We start from the raw sequence: 22,520 nt of genomic DNA on the forward strand, positions 1-22,520 counted from the left end.
GTCATATAGTGTTTTTTTTAAAAAAACTACCAAATCCTAATAAGTTGAATGAAGAGAAAGAATGGTTAGAGGAATAAGGTTTTGCCTCCTGAGCAAACTTCTCAAAGTTAAGAAATTGTTTGTGCTTCCCCATTGACTGCATGATAGACCTAAGATCTAAAAAAACAGGAAACTCTGTTAATTCTCTGAGATTTGATAGTGATTTATACAAAATGGATTTATACAAAATGAAAAGGTGTTCCTGCCCCATCCCTGTTTTCTAGTCCTCAATTTGGTCCAATGAACGAGCCCAGCTTCTGGAGTTGAATCCTGCCTCCTAGCTCACTTAGTTGTAATAAAATGCACCTAGTCAATTCTCTGCTTAGGCCTTTATCCTGAGTGCAACACAATCACCCACACACATACACACACATATACACATACACACACAAATAAGAAGGTGGGCAGAGTTTTCCTAGAGTTTTACTTGACATGGAAGAAATAATAGGAATTCCTATACAGCCTCTCAACTATGAACTGTTAATGTTAAAACCGCTGGTTTGTTAACGGTACATTCAAGCTTTTAATAGCTTCACTTCACTTAAAACGTCTTGTCTTTCTCATTACAAATTATTTAAAGAGTTTCAATGTATAAAAATTATTTTCATAATGACCAAAAACATAGTAAGCTATTTATAATGATCAGAGAGTTACAATAGATAACCCCCTTTTCAAACTGGATGTGATATAGTATAATTTTTAGCAGAAACAGATAATAATTTGTAAAAGTAAATAAGGAATCATATTTTTAGAAAGTAAAAATTTACTTTTATCATGATGGATCAGAATAATACTTTTTATAAAACTTCCAATTCATGGTGTTTTATATCAAGCATAAAAATAATACTAATTTATCAGGTAATAAGTTTACAATTAAAAGTCTGAGTAAAATATTTTGGAGATTAATTTTCATCATAATTGTGTATCAGTCTGAAACAATTCTTATGAAGATTTATTATCCTTTTCTGGTGGTGGTGAAGCTTTTGTGGTGAACTACATGAATACTTAAAAATTACATGTATAAAATTTGACATTTTTTATAAAATATAATGTCCTTATAACTGTTTAACTGCTTCGCAATAGGGTAAATTTAACTTCAATGTGTCTTCTTGATGTCAAATATTTTGCTCTGCGTTTATGTATTTACAAAAACTTTACTGTAGCTCTGTCACATTTTTTAAGAGAAGAATTTGAGTGTCACAATATAAAAACTATTGATTTCACAGGGTCTGTTAATGGTAGAATGCTTAATATTATTAAAAAGTTCAAGTATTTGTAATTTCCTCTAAAAAGTGGCAAACAATGATTTACTTTTTTACTTTCTATTCAAATTTGTCTGAAAAAAAAAAAAACTCTTCTACAAACTACATTAAATTGATCAAAAGTAGTATGCAATTAATAAATAAGTCAAGAATCAGTGCACTTCCTGGAGTTGGCTTGGTAGAAATTCAATAGAACAATAAATAAAAAATACCTAAAACAGTATTGTAGCATAATAAACAATAGCCTGAGCTATTGTTTTTATTATTGATATTGGAATGAATAGATTTACTTTTAAATATACAGCTTTTTAACCAAGAATCTAAAGAGCTACATCCTTGAAAGGCATAGGGACGCTCAGAGTCATAAAAATGGGTTTTCCAGAGTCCTTTAATTGTGAGAACACTTTCATTGCCTTTCACTGTGTGATAATAAAAAACTTGAATGGGATTATATAATAGAAATAATATTTTCAATGCATAGGAAATAGATTGTGTTTTTCACTCAATGGCCAAAAATAATGCAGTAGTTTTCTATTTAAGAGATGTGGGCCGTTTGTCTTTGTCAACAGGACTTTCCTAAGCGATGTGCACAGATTACAAAGAGAAGTGGGAAATATATGGCAAAGTAGAGGCTGGACATGATGGATGTACTAGCCAAAACTAGTAGAGTGTAAAAGAAAAAAAGTGAAATAATAATAATAATAAAAGAGAAAAAAGAAAGAGAAGAGCTGTCAACTAGAAAAGCAGAACTGAAACCTTTTCCGTGGATTCTGGGAACAAGGTCAGCTGTATAATTACCTCTGCTAACATGAGTGATATCACAATGTAGGTTTGATAGAAATGCTTAGTTGATACAAAAAGTAATAAATACAAAAATCAAATTTGATCATTCCTCAATGCAATCTACTTTCCACTTTCATTCTTATATTCCAAGGATTTGTGTTTTATTCTATTAATTGTTTAAAAAGAAAGGTATGTGATTAATCATTGTAAGATGAGCATAGTAGACAATTCTAATTAATAAATACATACTAATGTGTTTAATAATTAAAATAAGTAATGAACAGCAAGATAGTTTTATGTCTGGAACATAAGGAAATCTAGCTTACATGATAGACTATTTTTAAGATAGAAGCTATTTTTGTAAATTTTATGACAAGGACATAAATCTAGTTACTGGAATTCACTGAGTATTTAGGAGAATGGCTAGGATCAGAACCTTGGTGATTCTTGTTAAATATGTGTGCATTTCTGCGTGTGTGTGTGTGTGTGTGTGTGCCAGAGAGATAGAGAAAAGAGAGAGAAACAGAGAAGGAGACAAAGACTCCTCCTTTACTGTTTTGCATTTGCTTTAAAAATGTATCTTTTCAGAGCTAATATATGATATGTTCAGATGACAGCCAGACTCTTTCATTTAAATTGCCAATGAGCTCCAATTACCCCATTTAAAACTAGTTTCTAAGGAACATTATTAATAGTAAATATAGACTGGTTGTATACGGGTAAACTCGTATTACGGAGGTTTGTTGTGCAGATTGTTTTCTCACCCAGGTGCTAAGCCTAGTAACCAATAGTTTACAACTGTACAACAGTTTATAATAACTAAATATAATCCATTGTACAGATTAATACTAATCTAGCATGTTAGTATTTATTCTTTATTTAGTTATAATCTGTACAACAAACCTCCATAACACAAGAGTACCTATATACAACCAGCCTATATTTACTATCATTAATGTCCCTTAGAAACTAGTTTGCTGACAAATTCATTAAACTATAACTATGTATTAGATAACTGCTGTAAATTTATCAGTGGAATGTATACAGTGACTTGTTTTACATTTTCAGGGAAATATCTAACCACTCATTCTTTAACATGGTATGATCCAATTATAAAACCACTTGCAACTTTCTTGTTTGCTTCACAGCCTTTCTTGCCTCCAGATCTCTACTAAATGCCATTTCCTCTACTGTTTTTTAATTCTTGCTAAGTTTAATGGATGATTAAGATGTTAGTGTACATGTCGCTTTTCAGACGCTCAAGTTTGGGCTAAGCATGTCCTCTTATATGTATCCACAGTGTGCTGTATTAACCCCTTTATTAAAATTGTCTATGTACTTACTTGTCTCTTGTCAGGATGTGAGTTCTTTCTAGAAAAGCTACATTTTCTCCAATGTCATAGTCCCACTGTCTAGTGATACAGAACGCAATACAAAACAAGTGTTCAATAGATAAATGTTATATAAATGAATTGGTGAAGAGATGAAATAGATATGTACGTGGCACATAGATTAATGTTAGGAAGAGAAAATACTATTTATATTAGTACCACATATTTATTACATAATTTTATATTCTTTATTCTATTAAATTGTCTCAACATTTTACAAATGAACTTCAGAGATTAACTACCCCTATACTTAGCTAGTATATTGAGATTGACACATAAATAAAACAGAACAATAAATGTTGAATGTAAGCATGTGTAAAATTCATCTTCTAATCAAATTTTGTATATATGTGTGTGTGTATATATATGTGTGTGTGTGTATATGTGTGTATATGTGTGTGTGTGTGTGTGTGTGTGTGTGTGTATATACAAAAACAAATGTGAGAGGGAAGATTGGATTTGAGGATAGAGTGGGAGGTAAGATGGATTTAAAATGTGTTGCTTAGGGAGAGAAATCTCAATATCACTGACCGTTAGAGAAATGCAAATTAAAACCACAATGAAAGACCATCTCTCACTAGTCAGAATGGTTATTACTGTAAAACAAAAAAAACAACAGATGTCGGTGCAGTTGCAGAAAAAGGAGAACACTTATATGTTGTTGGTGGTTTTATAAATTAGTTCAACAGTTGTGGAAAGCAGTGTGACAATTCCTCAAAGAGCTAAAATCAGAACTACTGTACCATTTAACCCAGCAACCCCATTTCTGGGTATGTACCTAAAGAAAAATAAATCATTCTCCCATAAAGACATGTGCATAAATGTTCATTGCAGCAACATTCACAATAGCAGAGACATGGAATCAACCTAAATGCCCATCAAGGATAGATTGTATAAAGAAAATGTGGTACATATATGCCATGGAATACGATGCAGCCATAAAAATGAAACAGATAATGTCTTATTTGGTAACATGGATGGAAATGGGGCCATTATCCTTAGCAAACTAACACAGGAACAGAAAACCAATCACTGTGTGTTCTCACTTATAAGTAGGAGCTAAATGATGAGAACTCATGGACAGAAAGAAAGGAACAACAGACACTGGGGCCTCCTTGAGGGTGGAGGGTGGGAGGAAGGAGAGGAACAGAAAAAATAACTATTGGTTACTAGGCTTAGTACCTGGTTGAGAAAATAATCTGTACAACAAACTTCCATAACACAAGTTTACCTATATAACAAACCTGCACATGTATGTCTGAACTGAAAATAATAATTAAAAAAAGAAAAAAAGATTGAATGATGTAACATTATCAAGACTGAGTAGTAAAATAATGTAGACATTAGACTTAACAAACTAGAACAGGGGTGAGCAAACATTTTGTAAAAGGCCACACAGTAAGTAATATGACAGTAGCCATAGACAACATGAAAGTAAATGTTTTGTATTCCAACAAAACATTTTTAAAACAAAAGCAGGCAACGGGCTGAATTCCACCTGCATGCTGTAATTTGCAGACACCTGGACTAGAGGAAACTGCATAAATAGAGGTACTCTCTACGAAAAAGGAGAGATTCTACATGATTTCTCAAGGATTAGATAAAGCAACATCAGATGGCAATTAACTAGCTCCATCTGGTTTTTAAAGAGAACTATTATCTGGCCACCTCTCCTCCTGACCCGTCTAATGAAACATAATTTTTATATAAATCTGTTAGAATATTTACCATATTCATAGACATTTATAAAACTACCAAACAAACCTCTGAAAATCCCACAAAAATGTAAGAACTGGGAAATAGGTATTTATACACTGTATGGTACTATTGTATGATTTTAACTATGACTGTAAAAATGAATATTTAATAGATCCCTTGCATTTCTGAGAGAAATTAGATAAATCTATTTTATTCCTGGTCTTTCAGCAATTTTGTTTCCATTTCCCTGTAGAAAACATAGCAATAACTGTATTTTATGAAACTTCATCTCAGCCTACTTAAAAGAATTGTAAAATTATATGCTTTATATTTACTTTCATAATCTCCATTAACTATCAAAACCCAGTATATTATTAAATAATATATGTTATTAAATAATAACACAGTGACAAACTGTGTTATTATTTATGTAATTTTATGTTTTCATGTAATTTTATTTTATATATTTTAATAATATACTTTAAAATATTATGATATAGAATTATAAGTCATAAAACATACCAAATCAGTATGGGTCATCACTAAACACTTATCCTAAGTTTGCTTTCCTAATAGCTGATAAAATAATTATCTTTGTTATGAAACCAAAATTGAAAAGTGATAAAATTCTAAAGATTGATATAAATTATGAAATACACATATATAATCTAATTGAATAAAATGAATAAGAGAAATTTTGATTTCCATCATCAGCATGACTTCTTGATATCTGATGCTTAAAGAATTTTCTACCTGTTAACCAGATATATACAATATCCTATGAAAATTAAGTCTGAAAACATCAATTAAGTCCCCAAACCACTGCAATACTTACCAGCTAAATGATAAAATGCATAAAAGCTTACGGTTCTAAACAGACTTATGGTTAAATAATTACACAGTCATAAAGATATCATTTTAATATTATAATTTTATTCTGGTGAAATTCTCATCATTTTATTGTCTCAGCAATTAAATTTTACATAAAATGTTTAAAAATAACTTCTAACTTTAAACAATGTGTTGACATAACCTAGACGTCAATAAGTTTTTCTTGTTTTACAATTTATTAGGCTGGATTAAAATAAACCCTAAACAAGTTTATTAAGTAAATATGTATATATCAACCAAAATAATAGTGGACATTAACAAAAAAACACATATATTACATTTTAAATAAATTATAGCATCTGTTCTAAACTGCGCCCAAATAATCATGGGAATCTGAAATCCAAGAAATTGAAGACAAATTAAATTAATTCATGTACATCCTCTGTATTCGGGATGTAAACATCCAAAATATTTGCATACAAGCTTTTATTTCGGGAGAAAACTGGTCTCGCTATTGTTAGGAACTAGGATCTTTTCCCCACTCCTCAGTGTGCTCCTAAAATACCATCCACTGGAAATTAACAGACTCCTCTAAACACAAAGCTGACTTGCAGTATAGCTGCAGAATGGCAAATTGGATAATCAATAAATTCTTGTAAATGGGCTGATGAATATAAATATTGTGAACTTTATTAAATTAATGCCCAAGATATTACATTACTAAAGTAACTGTCCCAGGCTACAGTCCTCCTATAACTACTCCTGTCACAGCCACCCTGTGTGATGTTCTGGGTCCTGTGAACAATGGATAAAGAAGTAATTTTTGCAGATGACTTCTTTGACACTGTCTGACCTGGATCATAATGATTATTGGTGTCTGCAACTTCAGAGGACATATTTCTAGATAATTTCTAGTCACTTTATCTGTGTTCTTCTTTATATACTGTGATTTTATGTACTAATTCAGTTTCCTGTGTACCACTGCATAATTTTACAGGAAGCACAGAATGAAAATCAAATCTTATTTTTGTAGTATTGCTATGAAATAAAAAAGAATGTCACTTTTATTTGAAAAAATAATTATTGAAAACAAGGAATCAAAACTATGGGCTTTTTATAATCTGATGGGAACTAGCCACTCTATGTGCGGCCATGAGCAAATGGCAGTGCCATCACCTGGGAACCTTTTAGGAACAGCAGAATCTCAGACTACACCCCAAAACTACCACTTTTCTAGAATATTTTAATGCCACCCACAAGCCATTCACATTTCCTGAGCAACAACTCTATTTCATACCCTGTACTAAATTATGGGAACAAGATAAATTATCTCTGGTGCCTGCAACTGAAGAAGCTCATAGCCCAGAGAAAAAGATAGCAGGCACTTAGGGTGATGTTTGATGAACAAAATGTGAAATAAAGAGTAAAGAGGATTTACATTCATTCCCTTCCAGTGGTCAGAAAACCAGAGATAATGTGTAACCTTATTGTTCTTCAAACAGGGTGCATCTTTATGAGATTACAATAATGCATTCATTAAAACTCCTTTCTTTCAGGGAAAGTACACCAAATTTGAGATTTCATTTCTCAGAAAATGAACACAATTTATTTACTGGATGACATGTCACCAAAATAATTTCCTACAGCTTTTGATTGATCAGTATGTTCAATTTTATATATTTGTATATTTTTTACTTTTTAAACTTTCTATTTTAAAATAATTTTAAACACAAAGAAAAGTTAAAATTTGTCAAATACTCACAGTTGTCCTACTTTTCCATGCTTTTTTCTTCTTGTTTCGTGTGCATGTGTATTTGTGTATTTTTGATATTTGTTATTATTTGCAAAGCCATTTGAAAATAAGCTGCAGACATGCTTAAGAACTTCAGTAAGTTCAGAGCCATTTCCTAAGGAAAAAAAATCATATAATCACTGTACAATTATCAAAATAAGGTACATTGTAGAGCTATAAAATATGAATGTCTGATATGTAGATAACATTACAATTTTGACAAATATATCTATGTAATGTTCTTTACACGTGTTTTGTTGAGCTCCAGATCCTATTATCTAGGATCACACACTGTGTTTGGTTGTCTTATCTCTTTATTTGTCTTTGTTTGGGGGAGTTCCTTTGTCTTTATCTTTAAAGTCGTTGAAATTCTGAAAGAACAAACACAATTTAAAGTGTAGAATGTAACCTAATGTGATTTTACTTTATATTTTATCATAAAACATCCAGGTTATAAATTTTGGTCAGGAAAAAGAAATATGTAATGTGCCTTCTCAGGAGACATATAATGCCTATTTGTCCCATTGTTACTAATGCTAACTTTGACTTTTGGTTATAGATATGTCCACCAGCTTTTGCCATTATGAAGTCACTTTTTTTCTCTCTTTGTAATGAGGAATTAGTAGTTGATAAGGGCATTCGTGTAGGTTTCTTGGGATAAATACTAACAGAATTTATTTGTAAGAAAATTCAATATAATTATTAAATAATCTCTTTGGCCTATTGTTATCTAGTCTGAGTTTATTAAACAAAACTATTCTGTAGATGTAAATATGTTATTTGGACATTTTTATTATTACTACATTTTCATAACTTGTAAAAATTTCAGAAATCAAAGGTTTATGTTATTTGTTATCATAGAATTTAATAACCAAAAGTCATGAGTAGCCCTAGGTAATTTTGCATTAAGAAAAGATAATTTATAAACATACCAAATAACCTAATCTGAAAAGACTTGAGATCAATTTATTTGTTATGTCAACTATATTTCTGTGACTTCATTATTTTCATAACCATATAAAATATAAGCATTAGCATTCTTAGGGTACGAAAACTATCAATTAAAATTTAATTGACAATAAATATACTAAAAAGTAAAAATAGATACTTGGAAATTTATGTTTATCAAGACATTTAAAAAACTATATTGGAAAATTATAACTTGCATTTCCTTATTCTTTAAGTGAATTACTTCAACTTGGAAAAAATAAGAATGTTTTCACTTGTGCAATTTTACCTCTAGTTTAAAAAGTTTCTGAGGCTATGGCTAATCCCAGCGTGTTATAAGACAGAGATGAGTGCAAAAATTTAGCCAGAATTCACTGGTAAAACTCTATGTTGTTACATTACAATTTAGGAAATCACTGAGCTTTGTATCACTTTGAATAGACTGTCATTCTTCCTTCCTAACAGTGCATGAACAGGAATAATGATTTATAATAAGTGGGCCATTCTTCAATAAAAGATTTCTCCAATGGGGGCTAGGATAGAGAGCTCTGCTCCACTGAAGCAATCAAAACTGTCCTTGGATGTCCTTAGCACTCAGCACACAGTCTCAGTAGAAAGAGCAGAGGAATTACCTTGATCAAATTTTAGTTTTTTATCTATTTCCTGTTAAGCAAGGCAGCAAAATATTATTAACCCTCCAGTATCACTTATTAAGCAGCTTATGGTATTCCTGTTGAAGAGACATTTCTCTCTTTATATACCTAAACATTTCATTTTATGCACATGAATCTTCTAATATCAAATTAATAACTTTTCAACAGTTCCATTCTTGCTTTCCTATATATGTACCAACAAAAAAAAGCTAAGATAAAGTTTCAGGTCATATACTGAATAAGTATCACTTACTAAAGGTTAATCTTACCAGCACTTGAAAATTAGAAAATATAACAAAATCAAAATAATATTTCTATAAATGTTAAACTTTTATCACATGTAAATTTAATTTCAATCCTAATTTCTCAACCATTGTGATAATAAATTTACTGTTTCTCCATTCATCTTTAGACATATTGAAACTTATTTTAAAGCTTAAAACTAGATTATTCTCCATTTTCTTTCTGTTGCTTTGCTATCTAATGTTTGTTCAGAAGAGTAAGGAATGCTATATTCAAATTTCTATTTCTTAATTAGAGTTAATTAGCAAGTGCTTGAGTCAGTATTATAATGTACACAGACAAGACAGGGTCAGGATCTAGAGTCACTCACTTTACTATCTGATTATGCAGCATTCTTCTTTTTTTTTTTTTTTTTTTTTTNTTAGTAGAGGGGACGTTGTCTTCTCTGTTGCCAGGCGGGCATGCAGGGGCGCAATCTCGGCTCACTGCAACCTCCGACTTCCCGTTCAAGCTGCCTCAGCTTCCTGAGTAGCTGGGAGTACAGGGACCCGCCACCGCGCCCAGCTAATTCTCGTATTTTTTTAGTTGAGACAGGGTTTCACCATGTTGGCCAGGATGGCCACCATCTTCTGACCTTGTGATCTGCCCACCTAGGCTTCCCAAAATGCTGGGATTACAGATGTGAGTCACCACGCTTGGCTGCAACCTTCTTATTTGACAGCTCTAGAGAAAAAGTATTCTCAAACTTTTTGAGGGATTAACACACAAGACTAAGATAAGTGGATATCCCTGAGATATTTATCATTATAATATAGCAAAATATTTTCAATTGTTCTATTTTAGTTTTTCCTCATTAAGCTTTATATTTTAGTTTTCATTTTCATGAGTTTAGCATTCTAGCTATTAATTTTACATATTATTAATTTTAATTTGACATAGTTTAACTAGTGAAAGAAAGCAAGTATTTTGAAAAATTAGCACTCCATCCTACAAATTCTTACTATGATTCTTTAATAAAATGAAGATCAACTTTCTGCATTTCAAATCTTTCTTCAATTTACAAAATTGAACACAAACAGGTGATTTAGTCATAGTGAAATTATGAATTAATATTTAATTTAAATAGTGTCAGATAACTTGTTACCCATGTGTTGATAACTCTTCAACTATTGCCTGTGATATATAAATTTATTTATATATATTTAAATTTATATATATATAAATAGGAAACAGATATTTGGTGACATATATATGTATATGTGTGGATAGATAGTTGTACACAGTTTTTTTATGTTAAATATATTGCTAAATATTGTACAATTTTGAAACATTTACTAGTGTTGTTTACGTATTAATTGGTGATTAACAAAATACCTTCAAATTCAGTGATGAAAAAGAACCAACCTTTATCACCTCCTGAATCATAAGGCAATAATTGAGGTGAGTTCAACTGATCCTTCTAGTGTCCACAGATCTACCTTACATCTGTCTACATCTGTCATTAGCAGCTAGTACTTTGATCTGTTTCTGGATGTGAGCTGGGGTGTAATTTCTCACCTTCTTATCGGCTAGCCTAAGGGTTTTTTTTTTCCCCCTTATGAAAGAGGCTGGGTTCAAAGAGAAGAAATGAAACCACAAAAGCCTTTTCAATGTTTAGAATTTAAACTGACTAATGCTAGCCTTATGGTGCTCATTTGTTGAGAGTGATTCACACAGCCAAAAGAGATTTAGGAAGTGAGAAAATAGTGCAGACTGTTGCAGGTTCTCTTTTTGGGAGAACCTATGAAGGCAAATTGTAAATGAGTACAAACCATTGATCCTGATAAATGCTGCAATTAATCTACCAAAAAAGTGGTATTTACTAATTTCATTTTTAAATGGCTGTTGTAAAAATAGACACCTTATGAAAGTATTTTATTTAATTTTTATATATTAAAGTTGTATTAACTGACAGGTACAAATTATAACTATTGATGTGTAACAGGGTGTTTTGAAATATATATATTGTGAATGGCTGAATCAAGCTATTTAATATATGCCTTACCTCACATACTTATCATGTTTTTGTGTTGATAACTTTATTCATCATCATGTGCAAGAGATCTCTTGAACTTATTTCCTTCTGTCTAATTGAAATTTTATGTCCTTTGACCAACGTTTTCCACATTACTTTCCCTCATCAACCTGACTCTAGCCTCTGCTAAGCACCATTTTACTCTGTTTCTATGAGTTTCACTTTTTTAAATTACACATATGTAAGTGAGATCACAGGGCATTTGACTTTCTGTGCCTGTCTTATTTCACTTAACATAATGTCCTTCAGGTTCTTCATGTTGTTGCACATGACACAGTTTCCCTCTTTATAAAGGCAGAATGACATTCCATTGTATATATGTAACAGATTTCATTCACCTATTCATTCATTGATGGACACTTAGTGTGATTCCCTATCTTGGCTGTTGTGAATAATGTTTCAATAAACATAGCAGTGCAGATATCTGTTCTTTATACTAATCATGTCCTTTAGATGTACACACAGTAGAAGAATTGCTGTATCTATTCTTTATTATTTTTGCAGAGATTTTATAATTTTATATTAGGCTTTAGATATGTTCGAATATATCATCTAGAAATGTACATACATTTTTCTAGTATTTTGTTAATAGTTTTACTTTTAATGTTTTCTTTTTCTGTCACAAAAGCCAGAAGTTGCAAAATAATATTGAAAAACAATAGTTGCAGCATGTTTCCTAAAGTATTCCTTAGGAATTCCATGGAAGAAATGGCAAATATGTGTTATTTGGATTGTATTTGCTTTCTATCTAATTCCCAAGTAACAAAAATCAACTTAATAACAAAGATGATTACATGTACATTATGAACATGGTTATTTCAATTTGCTGAAAATAGTTCTTTTTTTTTCTTTCAAATAGTGTTTGAATAATGTACTTTATTATACAGGGTTCCAAAAGGAGACAAAATACACTCTGAATCAGCATAATTCAAAGAGTATTACAAAAATAAACCACAAAAGACTACAGAAACCTTGGACTACTAGCAGGCAAACACTTGCTACTCTTAAGCCTGTAGTGAAAAGGCTATCCACAGCAATATCTGGGGGTCCTCAATATACTTTCATATGGTTTGGCTCTGTGTTCCCACACAAATATCATGTCAAATTGTAAACCTTGTGTGTTGGAGGAGGGGCATGGTTGGGGATGACTGGATCAGGGGGTGGTTGCTATTGGTTTAACATCATCCTCCTAGTGCTGTCTTGTGATGGAATTAACAGAAAACTAAACACCACATGTTCTCACTCATAAATGGGTGTTGAACAATGAGAACACATGGACACAGGGAGAGGAACATCACACACTGGGGTCTGTTGGTGGGTTGGTGCTAGGAGAGAGACAGCAGGAGGTGAGGAGATTGGGGAGGAATAACTTTAGGTGAAATACCTAAGGGGGTGGGGGGATGAAGGCAGCAAACCACCATGGCACGTGTATACCCATGTAACAATCCTGCACTTGTCTGTACATTTATAGATATGTACCCCAGAACTTAAAGTAAAATAAAATTTAAAAAATAAAATAAAGAAGGAAATGTGTAGCACCTCCCCCTTCACTCTCTCTCCGGCTACGATATGATGTGCTTGCTTCCTTTTCCACCTTCCACCATGATTCTAAGTTTTCTGAGGCCTCCTAGCCATGCTTCCTGTACAGACTGCAGAACTGGAACTGTGAGTCAATTAAACCTCTTTTCTTCATAAATTACCAGTCTTAAATAGTTATTTATAAAACTGAGACGAGACTAACAACACTTCTAGCATCTCCTCACTCCCTAATTAAAATATTCTCTTTTCTATCTTAAAAGTGGCCAGGACCTGGCCTCCAAAAATAAAATGGAATAGAGTGATGCTTCATGATTTCTGAGGCTAGGTTATAAAAGGCACTGGCACTTCTGTCTTGTGTCTATCTCTATTTGTCTCTGCGTGTGTGTCTGTCTGTCTATCTTTCTCTCTCTTCCAGTGAGAGCATTCACATTTGAATCCAAGAACCATGATGTGAGAAAGCTCAGGCTATTTGGAGGGTTTCATGAAGGTGTTCTTGTGTTAAGTGAAAGTTTCAGCTGACAGTCAGCATCAAACATCAGAGTAAAAAAGCTTTCAGATAGTTTTAGACACTGGTGATTTACTGTTTTACTATTCCTGAGTTTTATAATCTTTCATCAGAGGCCTTAGATATCACGGATCAGAGATAACCTAAACCTGCTCTGCTGTGTCTGGATCAATGGCTCCCTGGAGCTGCAAACCTAGTAAATGATTATTTTACACCAGTAAGTATTGAAGTAATTCAATATGCAACTAATGGAGACCAAGGGAAAAGGAAAGGGATTGTTTTTAGAACTAGAGTGAAAAAGAGAAAATTACATAGGGTCATCCATATTGAGAGGAAGATGACAGCCAACCCATGACAAATGTGTTGGGAGAGAGTCAAGGTAATCAACACTCTGACCTCACTCTGGTATCTCTTCCAGTTTCTGATGGGGATCAACATCATTTTAAACTAGACAGAAGACACAGACCGTAGGAAACTTGTTGATGTGCTTCATACAGCTCAGCTTCTTAGACAGAATGTAAGGTGGAGAAGTATGCAGAATGTATCTTGAGGTACAAATTAATGATTCCAAACACAGGTACCACATAACCACTTTTCAAATGAATGTTCCCTGAAGAAAAGCCGTCTAAAAGGCAAACACAATAGTAGAGACAAATACTGTTTATTGTGAATGAAAACCTTAATTCTATGCCACATTGATATTTATGCTGGCATTCTAAGATCAGGTTAAAAAGGACAAATTGAAATGTGTTCTGTGACTTCATGAGAATGAGAAACTCCTTACTAGCAAAGGTAATGATACAATTTATAATTGTCTAACATCAAAAAATGACTATTTTACACTTCAAATTTTACTAGGAGTTTATGAAGAACATTAAAAAATAATTTTAATTTATATGTATCTATTGATACTGTGAACAATAGGCAAATATGGTTAGAAATTAGAGGTAGTATTATTTGTACAGCAGTATCAGTGCTACATTATGAGTCACATGGAATTGTTACGTTAGAAATATTTTTCAAGGCTTTATAAGCTGTGCTACAGATCAGTAATGTATCCTAGGAAAAAGAATGTTATCTATAGCTGCCACCTCATCTTTTGTGGCCTTTTATTCTCTCTAGAATTTGCAATAGTATAAAGAGATCAGATTTCCTGCAGTGCAAATGATTCAACACTCTGTATTGGTTGGTTAAATAGCAAAGAACGGAAGCACACTATTTCTGTTCTGATTGGTCCAAAATAGTAAAATATGGTAATCTTTGTTTTTGTTTTGTTAGGAGAAGATGGCCATCTTTGTTTTATTTCGTTTATTTTGTTTTAATTTCAAATAGCACAAGTATACTTGCCTTTACAGTTTTTATGTCTGTTTAGATCCTTTCTGCCTCTCTTTCACACACACAAAACCCTGCATACACACACACACACACACACACACACACAGAAATGTCTATGCCCTAGTAACATTCTTTGGCTGTTTCTTCTCATAATACATTTACAAGTTTAAAAAAAATTAAAAACAAAGGCATATGTGAAAAACAAAAGACTTTTTCCACTACATTCAAAATTATTAGCAACAAATGTAGTCATTATTAATTTTATTTTGCAAAAATTGTTACTTTTGTCTATATTTGTACATATCCATCATGTTATTTTTCTTACTTACACAAGAGAAATAATGCTATATATATTCTACTGTAATTTGCTTTCTTCAATTTGTAATATATCTGAAATATCACCTAATTGTTAAAAACTCATTTCTTAAAATGACTAAGTATTATCTAGTTTAAGGTAGGTCATAATGTAGTAGACCTCTAACTCTTTGCTTAATATGTTAATGAGAAATGATCTGCATCAAAATGTAATATGTATTATTGAAATATAAAATGCAGACTCATAAAATTTATATTTAGCGTCAAAAACTGAGAATTAAAACAATGTCTATTAAGATGCTAGATTAAAACATAAACTGTCTTTGCAACTGTGGGATAGGCAAAGGTTTTTTAGAACATATAAAGGAGGAATCCCATTACTGGGTATATAAACAAAAGAAAACAAATCCGTCTACTATAAATGCACATGCACACATATGTTCATTGTAGCAGTATTCAAAATAGCAAAGACATAGAATCAACCTAAGTGCCCATCAATGGTAGACTGGATACAGGCAATGTGGTATATATACACCATGGAATACTATACCATCATAAAAAAAGAGAGAGATCATATCCTTTGCAGCAGCATGGATGGAGCTAGAGGCCATTATCTTTAGCAAACTTACACAGAAACAGAAAGCCAAACATGCATGTTCTCACTTTTAAATGGGGGCTAAATAATGAGAACCCATAGACACAAAGAGGGGAGCAACAGACCCTGGGGCTTACTTGAGGGTAGAGGGTATCGTGCACTTGAGAGGTGGAGGGAAGAAGGAGAATATCAGAAAAAATAACTATGGGATATTTTTGCTTAGTACCTGGGTGACAAAATAATCTGTGCACCAGAACCCATGATGCGAGTTTACCTATATAACAAACTAGCACATGTAGCCATGAACCAAAATAACAGTTTTTAAAAAATAGTGATTTAAACGTCCTTGTGCTTTGATTACAGACCTCATCACTGTCTGTAACCCATAAGTGGAGCAATGCACAGCACACAGCACATTCTAATTGTTCAACTCAGTTTATTTTGTTGCCAACAGTATATTATGATTGTCACTATTTTTAAAGTGATTTAAATATCAAAAAGAAAACTACTTTGCTGCCACTTAATACTCTTGGCAGATACAGCAAGTAACTTACTCAAAAATTCTGAAGCTGAGAGAAGTATAAAACAATCGAGTTGACATACTTTCCACTTTTCTCTGATCGTTAACATAGTCCCTGCTTTTTAATGTATAATAATATTGTTTTTATTTTTTTCAATTAAGAATGAAGGGAAGGCTTTGGTTTACATAGTTGAAGCTCTGATTTTGTCTTTTGCTAATCACAAATGATACCAACCAGGTTTTTTTTAGAAGCAAATAGGCTGCAAGCATGATAGTTACACATTTTGTCACAGCCGGAATAATAGTGTTCCAAGTCTTCCCCGGTGTGTAACTGAGCTTTCAATGTCTATACTAAAACACTAAACTTCTGGGGGCAGAGGCTGAAAAGGGGCTTTGGCTTTTATCTCAGTTGACTTTCTGAGTTTCATACTGGAGATTGTTTTCTACCTTGAAGATTAAAATGTGGTCAGAAAAAAAAAAAAAAAGAGTGCACCAAAATGCTTCACATAATAAAATCAACTACTTTTTGTCATGGAGGAGGTAAGAAATAAGATATTGCATGAACACAGAGACTGTTACCCACTCATCCTAAACTACTAGAAACACTGAAATTTTTCCCTCTGTGTTCCTCTTCCTTATATAATGTAACAATTCATAACAGTATGCTTTTGGCTTATTTTATACATAATAAAATACTTAATGTGAACATATCCTAAATTACTCTTCTTTTAGATAGTAAAAAAAGTGCAGATTCTACTTATAACAAGGAAAGGTATTTTGGAACCTGCGATATACATAGATACTTGATTTCAAAAGCTTGTATTCCAATACTGGCTTTACCAGTTCATAGCTATTTACATTTTCATTTAGGTATTCTGAGGTTTAGTTTTCTCACATGTAATTTATCAGGTAATAATAATAAGTTGATAACGTATAAAAACATCTACTATATAAAGTACCCGTCTTAGAGTAATCCAAAGTTGTGTACAAATGTTTCAAATTGCTACAGCCATTATGAAAAACTGTATGAAGTTTCCTCACAAAAGTAAAAATAAAACTACTGTTTGATCCAGCATCTCCACTACCACCCAAGGGAAATAAAATCATTATTTCAAAGAGATAACTGAATTCCTATGCTCACTGCAGCGTTAGTCATAATTACGAAGATATGGAAACAACCTAAGTGTCTACTGATGAATGAATGGATAAGGAAAATGTGATACACACACACACACACGCGCGCGCACACACACACACACGAATATTCAGATAATTATTTTGCTCTTGCACTATATTATCTCATGCTATGTCTTCTGAACAGAAGATGGTGTTAGAAAATTCCAGTTTATGGTGAGTATATGGATTTGAAATGATGATGACACAATTTATTATTATTTTTACTTGCCTTTCTTGAATTTCTTCTGCTGGGAAAGCTAAAAGAGAAATGTAATAAAAAGGAGACAAGTGCTCACTAGTCAGAATTTATTTTTAAATAGTTAAACAAAAGTTTAAATTTTTAGGTTTCAACCTAGTTGCTGAGATTGAAAATATATTTTATTTTATACTTTCCCATATTAGTTCACTGTTGATAAGAATCAAAATAGACCAACATCATCCAGAACAGGTGCACCCAAATGCTGATGTAGAAATTTGATTGCCTGTCATTATCTATGCACCTCTATTCACCTTTCCTGCTATCCTATACACTACTTTTCAATTAGGGTGCAGACATGTCATTTGATCCTTGGATTTGTTTGTCAAAAATGGCACTATCATTCATTTCTGGTTTGAAAGTTTGTTTCAGTCAGCAACTTTCCTTAGGCAAACTTTAGTTTTTATTATTCAGAGTAATGTACCTATATTCCTGTTTAAAGTGGCTGCAAACTTCATATAGAATTTAGTTTAGCATGAAAATCAGAAAGAAAGAAGTAGAATCATCTCTATCTGCAGATGATATGATTTTCTCTGCAGAAAACACTAAAGACTCCACCAAAACCTGCTAGAGCAAATAAAGTCAGTAAAGTTACAGAATACAAATCAACAAACAAAAATAAGTTGCATTTCTATATTAACAATGAACTATCTGAAAAAATAAGAAAAAATCTCATTCACAATAGCATAAAAGAATATTGTAAAATATTCATATTACACAAAGTTATCTATAGATTCAATGCTATCAAAATTCCAATATCATTTTCACAAAAATATAGAAAATCTTAAAATTTGTATGGGATCATAAGAGATTCTGAATAGTAAAGCAATTTTGAGCAAGAAAAACATAGCTGAAGGTCTCCAAGTACCTGATTTTAAATTATGTTACAAAGCTATAGTAGTCAAAACAGTATGATACTGACCTAAAAGAAGAAACATAAACTCTATTGATAGAACAGGATAGAAAGCCAAGACATAAACCTATGCATATGCAGTCAACTTATCTTCTCAGAGACATCAATAATATATGTTGGGAAAAACATAATCTTTTATGAATGCTTTTGAGAAAAACTGTTTATCCACATGCAAAAGAATAAAATTGGATTCTTATCTTAAATCATGGTTAAAAATTAACTCAAAATAGGCTTAAATGTAAGACCTGAAATCTAAAAACACTATCAAAACACATAGGTGAAAACTCTTCAATATTGAAATTGGCAATAATTTATTCTGATACTATGCTAAAAGCACAGGCAACAAAAGTAAAAATACTAAGTGGTATTACATCAAACTACAAAGTGCCTATACAGCAAAGACCACGATCAGCAAAATAAAAAGGCATGAGAGAAAATATTTGCTAAACATATATCTTACAGGAGCAAAAATCCAAAATATATAGGGAACTCACACAAAATAACCAGATTTTAAAATGGGCAAAGGACTTGACTATATCTTTTCCCAAAGAAGCCATACAAATGACCAAAAGATATATGAAAAGGGACTTAGCATCACTAATCATCATGGAAATGCAAATCAAAATCACAATGAGATATCATCTCCCACCTATTAAAATGACTATTATCAAAAAGCATGACAAGTCACGATGAGAATGTGGAAAAATAGGGAATCCTTGCACTGTTCATGGGATTGTAAATTTCTACAGCCATTGTGAAAAACTATATGGAGTTTCCTCACAAAAGTAAAAATAAAACTACTGTTTGATCCAGCATCCCCACTACTACCCAAGGGAAATAAAATCATTATTTCAAAGAGATAACTGCATTCCCATGCTCACTGTAGCGTTGTTAGTCAAAATTACCAAGATATGGAAACAACATAAGTGTCTATTAATGAATGAATGGATAAGGAAAATGTGATACACACACAAACACACACACACACACACACACGAATATTATTCAGCCTTAAAAAGAAGGAAATCCTGTCATTTGTGACAACATGGATGAATCTAGAGGACATTATTTTAAGTGGAATAGACCAGACATAGGATACTACGGTATGATCTCATTTTGATGAAAAATCTAAAAAGGTCAAATTCATATAAACAGGAAGCAGAATAGTGGTCACCAGGGTTGCCAGATCCTGGAGGGTAGGGAAATGGAGTAAAGTGGGTCAAAGAGTGCAAACCTTCAGTTATAAGGTGATTAAATTCTGTAAGTCAAATGTAAAGCATGGTGACTACAGTTAAAAATAATGTATTCTAAACTGAAATTCAGTGAGCGATGAAGTCTTCGGTGTTCTCACCAAATAAATAAATATGTACCTATATGCATACATACATATGTAAGTTAATTAGCTTGATAAGTAAGTCATTTTACAACAAGTATACCCTTCAAAACATCCTGAGTGTTGTAGTGAGAACACATGGACTCAGGGAGGGGAAACTCACACATCGGAGTCTATTGAGGGCTGAGGAATAAGGGGAGGGAGAGCACTAGGACAAATACCTAATGCATGTGCGGCTTAAATTCTAGATGATGGGTTGATGGGTACAACAAACCACCATGTTATGTGTATACCTATGTAACAAACCTGCGCATTCTGCACATGTATCCCAGAACTTAAAGTAAAATAAAAATTAAAAAGAAAAATAAACATCCTGTTGCATACCATAAATATATACAATGTTTGTTTGTCAATTATACCTTTAAAAAGCTGGAAAAAAAAAAAACTAAAGACCACAGGAAGAAGAAAAGGAAGATATACGCTTTCATACAGTATTGAATAAATAAGTTAGTGTCTTTCCTAATACTGTGGTGGGGTGATTAGGTTTTCTGACTGCCTAAGAAATTGTAAGAGGAAAAAAAGTATATTTCAACAAAGAAATTTGAATACTTAATATAAAACCTGACTTCTCTTTTTTTTTAAATTTCCAACAAGTTAATTTTTTTCTGGGTCTCAATTTTTTCATATATGCATTAAGATTATAATAATATAATAAGACTTCCTTTATAAAGATATGCTCAGGATCATTAAACATTATGATACTCCCTCCTCTTTGTGCCTGTAATTAAAAAATTATATGAGATATAAACTTCAAACTACTTAGCAATCATTGATCAGATATATTATATAATCTCTTTAGATGACATGAATTGTATATATTGTGAGCTTAGAAATATGTATCCTACATAGAATTATGAGAGGCCAAATAATGTAGTAGTTCAGAACCTTGCCGTTGAAGTCAAAATAGCTGTCACTTAGACATAGTGAGGAAAGTCGTGTAACTACTCTTTGCCTTTATTTATTCATTTACACACCTGAACCAAAAATAGTTTCATTAACCAAGTTAGTTAAGAAATGCAAAATATTATGAATAGCACCTGAGGCATAGTAAACATTAAATAAATTTTTTATTATTAATTTATTATATTACTAAATTGCATGCTCTCACCCACATATGGAGTTATTATGGTACAGAAAAGAACCATTCTGTTTCCCTTTCAAGGAAAGCGTAGTTGACCAGCTGATGGAAGTGCTGTTAAGCAAACTTCAATTGTCAGCCCTTTCAGATACTTCCTCAGTTTTAAAGATCCACCCTGAGGTATTCAGTAGACTCCATCTGAATGGAAATTCCAGATATTGTGTGGAACCCAGTGACATTAGGAAGCACTGTCCCCTTACCCGGCCAACACTACTAGGGAGGAGGTTAGTCCTGGCTACTTTTGTGGACATCCTCTTCAGCATATTGCATCACACCTTCCCAACCCAACAATGTTACTATTGACCTAAAGTTGACAGGCAATATTAGCAAAATGACATTCCATATTATACTTTCAACCAAAATATCTTAAGAAACTGTAGAGTTTTAGGCTTTAGCTAGGTTCCAGAACATAAAAAATTAAAATAAAACAAAATAATCACATTCCTTGATATGATGAATATCTGTTGACTTTCTACCATAGCAAATGACATGAACATCTCTCTGAAGACTATCTTACAAGGATATATCTCCTCGGCTGCAGTTACAAGTGGGCTCTCACCACAAATTGCACTGTCTGAGCAAATGTGCTCTAAAAACAGTATTATTTACAATGGGGTAGAATTAGCTTAGCATATGCAATGAATCTCCAAGGAATAAGTGAGATCCCCAAATTCAATATTGCTAAAACTGAACTAACTTCGTAAGTATAATCCACTCATAATTATTCTTCCACTGCTTTAAAAAATTGTCTCCCATCTGATACAAACATTATTATTGCTTAGGGGTAGAAAATGTCTGGGGTTCTCAAAGTAAAATTTAGAAGAGTGATGTTGCTGTTAAGGAAGTAGATGAATTTAATTAATGGTGCAGATTTCTTTGGCAAATCAGAAAATTTCTATTTTCTTACTTCCATCAAATTTAAAGGAAGATCTAAATGAGTTCTGGGCTGATAAATATTTAAAAGTAATATTTTTGACAGATCATTCCAAGACATTCTTTTCATATTTCTCACTTAGAAGTAAAGTATGAAGTGACACAGTTAAAATTGATTCTACTTTTATCTGAATACACTTTTCAACATGAATTTATTTCCTAAGTAATTGCCTTTACAGTTCAAACCA

This window comes from Cebus imitator, unplaced genomic scaffold (assembly GCF_001604975.1).
Source record: "Cebus imitator isolate Cc_AM_T3 unplaced genomic scaffold, Cebus_imitator-1.0 Scaffold408, whole genome shotgun sequence".
Taxonomy (NCBI): Eukaryota; Metazoa; Chordata; class Mammalia; order Primates; family Cebidae; genus Cebus; species Cebus imitator.